At 33.7% G+C, this 7,038-nt stretch overlaps 1 long non-coding RNA gene across 1 annotated transcript; it reads right to left on the reverse strand.

Moving 5' to 3' along the window:
• Positions 1-4,316: 4,316 nt before the first annotated feature.
• LOC147493090 (uncharacterized) lies at positions 4,317-5,855 on the reverse strand. The gene is made up of 3 exons (XR_015199329.1): positions 5,744-5,855; positions 4,532-4,652; positions 4,317-4,445 (listed from the first exon to the last, which is right to left on the reverse strand). It is a non-coding gene; the product is annotated as an uncharacterized LOC147493090 (long non-coding RNA).
• Positions 5,856-7,038: the final 1,183 nt, after the last annotated feature.

Here is a 7,038-nt window from a genome sequence, read left to right on the forward strand (position 1 = left end):
AGTTCATTGCATTTGCATCCAGGTTCCAATTTCCCGTTAATTATTCTTTGAAGTTAGTTCAATACATCTACATCCAGTTTCTGATTTCCCATTAATTATTTTTCGAGGTTAGTTCGATGCATTTGCATCTAGCTTCCAATTTCCGGTTATTTAATTTATGCTTTGAGGTTAGTTCAATGTAGTTGCATCTGGTTTTCGATTTCCAATTAATTATTCTTTGAGGTTATTTCAATGCATTTGCATCCAGTTTTCGATTTTTGGTCAAATATTCTTCAAGGATATTGTATCCAATTTCTTATTTCCCATTTGTTAATCTCTGATTTTAGTTTAATATAGTTGCATCCAGTTTTCGATTTTCCGTTAATGATTATTTGAGGTTAGTTCAATGCAGTTGCATCCAATTCCCGATTTCCCGTTAATTGTTTTTTGAGATTAGTTCAATGCATTTGCGTCAAGTTTTTGATTTCCAGTTAATTCTTTTTTTAGGTTAGTTCAATGGAGTTGCATCAAATTTATGATTTCCCGTTATTATTCATTGAGGTTAGTTCAGTGCAGTTGCATCCATTTTTTGATGTTTCGTTAAGGGTTTTTAGACATTGGTCCTAGTCTTACTATGGACTTTGGTCCAGAAATGCTGAAATATTAGGTTTTAGTCCTACTTCTGTAACTTGACCATCAGTCAACTTAGTTGACCGTGGTAATGATGCTTGCTCTTTTGAAATGGCAAGAATGCCCCTGAGCATGTTGTTTCCGATTACTCGTTAATTATTCTTTGAGGTTAGTTTGATGCATTTGTATCCAGTTTCTGAGTTCTCGTTAATTATTCTTTGAGGTTTGTTGGATGCATTTACATCCAGTTTTCGATTGTCTGTCAATTATTCTTTGAGGTTAATTAGTACAATGCACTTGTATACAGTTCCTGGTTTCCCATTAATTATTCTTGGAAGTTAGTTCATTGCAATGTAACATCCAGTTTTCAATTTCCCGTTAATTATTCTATGAGGTTAGTTCATTTCAGTGTTGCATCCACATCCAGTTTCCGATTTACCGTTAATTATTCTTTGAGGTTAGTTCATTACATTTGCATCCAGTTTTTCAATTTCATCCCACTAATTATTTTTTGAGGTTAGCTCAATGCATTTGTATCAAGTTTTGATTTCCCATTAATTATTCTTTGAGGCTAGTCGATGCATTTGTATCCGGTTTCCGATTTCCTATTAATTATTCTTTGAGGTTAGTTAGCTGGATTTGCATCTAATTTTCGATGTCATGTTAATTATTCTTTGGTTCAATGCAGTTGCATCCAACTTCTAATTTCCCGTTAATTATTCTTTGAGGTTAGTTAAATTCATTTGGATCCAGTTTCCAATTTCACGTCAGTTATTCTTTGAGGATAGTTTGATGCATTTGCATCCAATTTTTTATTTTCCGTTAATTATTTCTTTGAGGTTAGTTTATGCAGTTGCATCTAGTTTTTGATTTCCCGTTAATTATTCTTTGAGATTAGTTCAATGCATTTTTATCCAGTTTTTGATTTGTCGTTAACTTTTCTTTGGCGTTAGTTCAATACAGTTGCATCCAGTTTCCAATTTTCCACTAATTATTCTTTGAGGTTAGTTTGATGCATTTGCATTTATCAAATTTTCGATTTCCCGTTAATTATTCTTTTAGGTTAGTTCAATGCAATATTGCATCCAATTTCCGATTTCGCGTTAACTATTCTTTGAGGTTTCTTCAATGCATTTGCATCAAGTTTCCGATTTCCCATTAATATTCTTTGACGTTGGCTGGTTCAATGCATTTGCATCCAATTTTCCGATTTTGCATTAATAACTCTTTGAGATTAGTTCGATGCATTTACATCCAGTCTCCTATTTCCAGTTACCCTTTAATTATTCTTCGAGGTTAGTTCATTGCAGTGTTGCATCCAGTCTCCGATTTCCCGTTAATTATTCTTTGAGGTTAGTTCGATGCACTCACATCTATTTTCCAGTTACCCATTAATTTTTCTTTGAGGTTTGTTCAATGCAGTGTTGATGAGGATTAGGTGAATGAAAATAGTTACTTGAAAATTTTTATTGATCAAGAATTGCTCATATGAAAGAGAAGTTCAAAGCTCCGAAACTATACATGTAAAGTTTAAATTAAAGCTTTAGATCCACTTACTAACGTTCTTATGGAACATACTAAAATATGTTGATAATATATAGATAGTGACGACTAAAATAAATAACTTAACCTTCTCCCTAGATGAGGAAGTAGACTGAGTTGATAAACAGTTAGGGTTGGTATATATACGTAAAATATATGGTTTGTCAATCTCGGAAGTCACAGTCAAACGTACTAATGTTAGACCTGCATTACCTTCTCCCTTAACACTCCAAACTTTATGGTAAACACAAACCAAAAGAAAAAAAACTTTTGAAATCAGCACATACTGGGGAGGTAGAAAAAGAAGACTTTTGAAATCAGCACAATAGTTGTAAATTGAAGAACTCGAGAATATGGGATACTTATAAGTTCAAGAATTGGGACTTTTAGTTCCTATTTAGTTTTTTTCTCATAGCTTGTTTCTCTAGCTTTTTTATCAGCAATTTTTTTTCTCCTGATTTGAATAGAGTCTCTCCTGTAATCTTTATTATTCTTTGTTTGGATGTGTATAGATTAGGAACAAGAAACATAATTAATTAGGACTCTTGAAGAAGAGAGTCTCTCCTGTAATCCTTATTATTCTTTGTTTGGATGTGTATAGATTAGGAAATAGGAAACATAATTAATTAGGACTCTTGAAAAGAGATTTACTATACAAAAGAAAAATAATTAATTGGGACTCTTACTATATTTTTTCTCTTATTTTTTCTTAATCCCCTTGATTACATGGACAGCACCTGAACTCGAAAAGGGACTGCTATTATATATACTAGCAAAAGTGTACGTGCATGCACATCTTCACTTGCCAAGATGTGCTAAAATATGCACTCGATAAATAAAATTGGTTAAACTTGGAGAAAATTGAGTGAGAAATCGGGATAAGGTATTAGAAAACAATCAATAAAACAAAATATAGCAGTGATATTTCAATTTGAATATATTTCAATAACATCTATGTTTCTCTGAAGTCTGAACATCTCGGCAAAAATAATTAAAAGTCACATCGATTAATTAGAAAGTATGTCAACGTAGAAGACAATAATTTGTATCTTCATATGCACTGAGAACAAAAGAGAAAAAGAACGGACATTGAGCTCCATCTCGCCATCCATTTGTGTCCGAAATAAGAATTAGAAGTTTCAACAACTGATGTGTTCAAAACCATCTTTGATCTTTCATTCACCAAAGCTATGCAGATCAACCCTTTTAGTCAAGTTCTCCACACTTTAGCATGGACCAACAGCGAGGATAAAAGATTCGATAGTGTAATTTTAAAATTAGTTCTTCATTCATTTTGAACATTCCTGTAATACATCTCTTCATCCTGTAAACAATTATGCATTATATTATAAATGAAGCGTTGACGCCATTCCTACAGTAGTACCAATGGAGCATTGATGTTTACACCAATCATATCCAATCATTTCTATGTAGCCTTAACTCGATGAGAGAACAGTACACGTTCCAAAGTTGGTGAGGAATGTTCCAAAGTTGGTGAGGAAAGAAAATATAAATAGAGAAATCAGTGTCATAAGCAAGTGGTTGTAATAGATGGAAGAAGACAAAGCTAAACGACATCAATAACATGGCAGCAAATGGAGCAGCTATGTATGGGGGTAGTGCACCAACTATGACGGTTGATTCAGTTGAAGGAAGACCATTAGAAAGTGGGAATCACTTGATACTAACTACTTTAATTTTATTGACTAAGATCATTGTTGTAGTGTCTATTAGTTTGGCAATGTTTTGAGGTTTTCAACACTTAAAAGTGCTATGGTATAAAGCACGTCAATTCCCCAGACTTCAGTACTTCACAGTCCCCCCACCCCCTTTTATTTATAAAATTAAAATTGTTGACTTTGCCCAAAAAAAAAGAGTAATAGACAACCAAATATAGGATATGGAATTTGCCACCATGCACTTCAGGATAAATTAATCAATAGAATCCACACATACTTTATATTGGTTATTGGTTATTACCCAAGAAAAAAACGAACCTTACAAAAGTAAGAATCTGAATACTGTTGATTATTAATTTTAAGCCTAACACGGTAGAAATTAGAAAAAGACAATTCATTTGTTATCAAGATCAAAGATCTAAGATCATATAAGTATATGAAATATGGAAAGGAGGATCAGTAACAAATAAGAAGTCAAAAACTTTTCATAAGCATTTCTAAGAAGCACATTTTGGATACATTTTTGTAGGATCAGTGATAACAACATCATCGATATTGATTTTTAAATAAATAGAAAAGAGGGGCATCGTCGCATTATAGGCTTGACATAGTGATCTGCATGAAATATTATAAAGCCTGAGCAGCTACAAATGTAATGTAATTAAGCGACGATAAATGTAAGTGACAGAAAGGAGCTTAACCTTTGAATGGGCGTCAACGATATCTTTCCAAATATTTGGAAATGGTTCAACCAATGGGGGCAAGTCATTATGCACAGGCAGGCATGCTTAGGTACAATGGGCACACGTTGCGCTCGTGTGGCTGCGAGACAAAAAATGCATGAATCGAAAACATGATTGAAAGAGAAGAAAAGCTAAAGAAAAAAATTGACCAAATGGCACGTGAAATATATACCTAAACATAGATAACAAGAAAGAACATATCTGCACTCCGTCACGATTTTATTCCTTTATTAGGTTCCAAATCTTAAAATTTTAAGTTCTTGATATGTTGTTCAAACCTCAACAAATTTCCAAATTACAATGATAACTAATGAACATACTACTCGTGGAGCAAAATTATTGACGCTACTAAGTGCACCAACAATGGCCAAACCAGGGAGTTCTTTTAGCATGTTAAGATCTCGTAAAGTTGGATCTTTTGTGTTTAGAACATTCCCCATGTCATATTCAATAATAATAGTCTTGCAAAAAACCGAAATAGAATCCTAATAACGGAAATAGCATTCAATAATAACCTTGCTACTCTCAATGGTTTGCGAAATACTATCCTTCTCACAGGGCCAGGCATGCAAAACCGGTGTGCTATGTCAAACATTGACACCTATAGATAAAACAATTCCACCAACTTTGATATCAACGTAAATAATAAGTTACAACTATAGTTGGTCGAAAATGATATGATTTATAGAGCTGGGAAGATATATAGTCATACTCTTATCTAATTTTCTATCGTAGCCACAACTTGAGCAATAAATCAAGGAGTTAAGGGAACCAATGATAATATACCCTTCACCACCACTTCTCTTCTTAATCATCAGTAGGGTATATACATATATCCTTGAAAGTGTTCATGTCACTTCAAGGAGAACTTGTGATCCGTCCATTAAAGATATTTATACAAAGTAATTGAATACTGATTTCGTCTACAGTGACAAATTTTCACGTAAGAAAATGCGTGCATTCAAAAAGAAGCAAAATGAAAAATCAACCAATATTGTCATGAACCCAAGATAAGTATGTTATTCTTTAAAACAGTTGTACGTGAGTGACGAAACCTAGAAAATATATATGAAATTAAGCGTCTAACTATTTCGGCAACTGCAGACCGAAGAGCGTCGCACAATGTCTACTAATTGAGTAATTAATACAAATATTTGAATTTGCATATACCGTGTATGTAGGGCTGCTGAGAGATGCCTGACCACCTCCTGAATTAGTGATTGTAAACCAAATAGGCAGCTTGCTCAACCAGACCGAGATTGCAGAGTTCATCTAATTTCTCGGTGATGATGCAAGTGCCTCGCTTATTTGAGCCAAACAAAGCGAAGCATGCTCCAAAGACTGCAAAATGTTACACATCATAAGACAAAGAATAAAAATGATGACTTGAACTTTGAAGCTTGGATATAGGCAACATTGCCTTTGAGTCATGATAATTGAAGAAGGTTTGTAAGTAAAGGTGCAAATTCCATAACAAAATCAGCTGCACTTTGAATAGAGTTTCTATAACAAATTTGCAAGTAGTAGATAATGATATTCGTTGAAATACGACAATGAAAAATAGTGAGATATTAATAAAGAACAAACAAAAGAGAGGCAAATTGGCCTTACCACATAATACAATTAATTAACCAAGCTATGTGCTATAATCTTTACAATTACCTAAACACCAATAGAGAAGAAGTCAAGATAAGACAAAGACAACCATAAGTGCTACTTGCTTTCAGAAACAGTGTAGTTGAGTATTCTTGGATGTCTTCTTTGGCGGTTGAGTATTCTTAGGATGTCTTCTTGAGTTTGTATCGATTTGCATAGTTGTAATAATAAGAAAACACCAAATTCAGAAACAAAACCATATTCATAAGGCAAGTTTGGCTATGAGTAAAAAAAGCGGGGAAATTCCAAAGAAAAACCACATCAGGCCAACCAATAGAAATGTTTGACAATGTGGACTTTTGCTAATATAATATGAAGGAGATAAAGGCAGGTCTTTCGATTTAAAGGGGAAATTAAAGACCAGCAAAAGATTATATCGAAAAATACCCCTTCCTAGCAAACTATGGACCTGAAGGAACTGAAGGAACATCAATTCCACTTTACAGTATCACAAATATAATGTGACTGAAGTCTTGGCTTTTGTTTTGGAGTAGCATGTGTTTATATAGTGTAAGAAAGTAAGGTAGATATATTGGAAAACCTATCAGCTTGAGAGAGTATAAAATTCGTAATGTGAAGAGCGAAATCATTACCTCCTTCTCATTGTTATAAGCTTGAGCACAGTCTATATGTCGATAGCCAGCCTGCTTTGAAAGAGAAAAAAACAGTCTTTCAAGCTAAGTTACATCGACCACGCGCAACAAAATATTAAAAAAAAAAAAAATGATACCTTGATGGTAACAGTGACAACGTTACCAACGACACGTGTTCAAATTTTGCCATGTGCCTAACCCGATCGATGGAAGTTT

The sequence above is a fragment of the Coptis chinensis genome, chromosome 6, assembly GCF_015680905.1.
Source record: "Coptis chinensis isolate HL-2020 chromosome 6, ASM1568090v1, whole genome shotgun sequence".
Taxonomy (NCBI): domain Eukaryota; kingdom Viridiplantae; phylum Streptophyta; class Magnoliopsida; order Ranunculales; family Ranunculaceae; genus Coptis; species Coptis chinensis.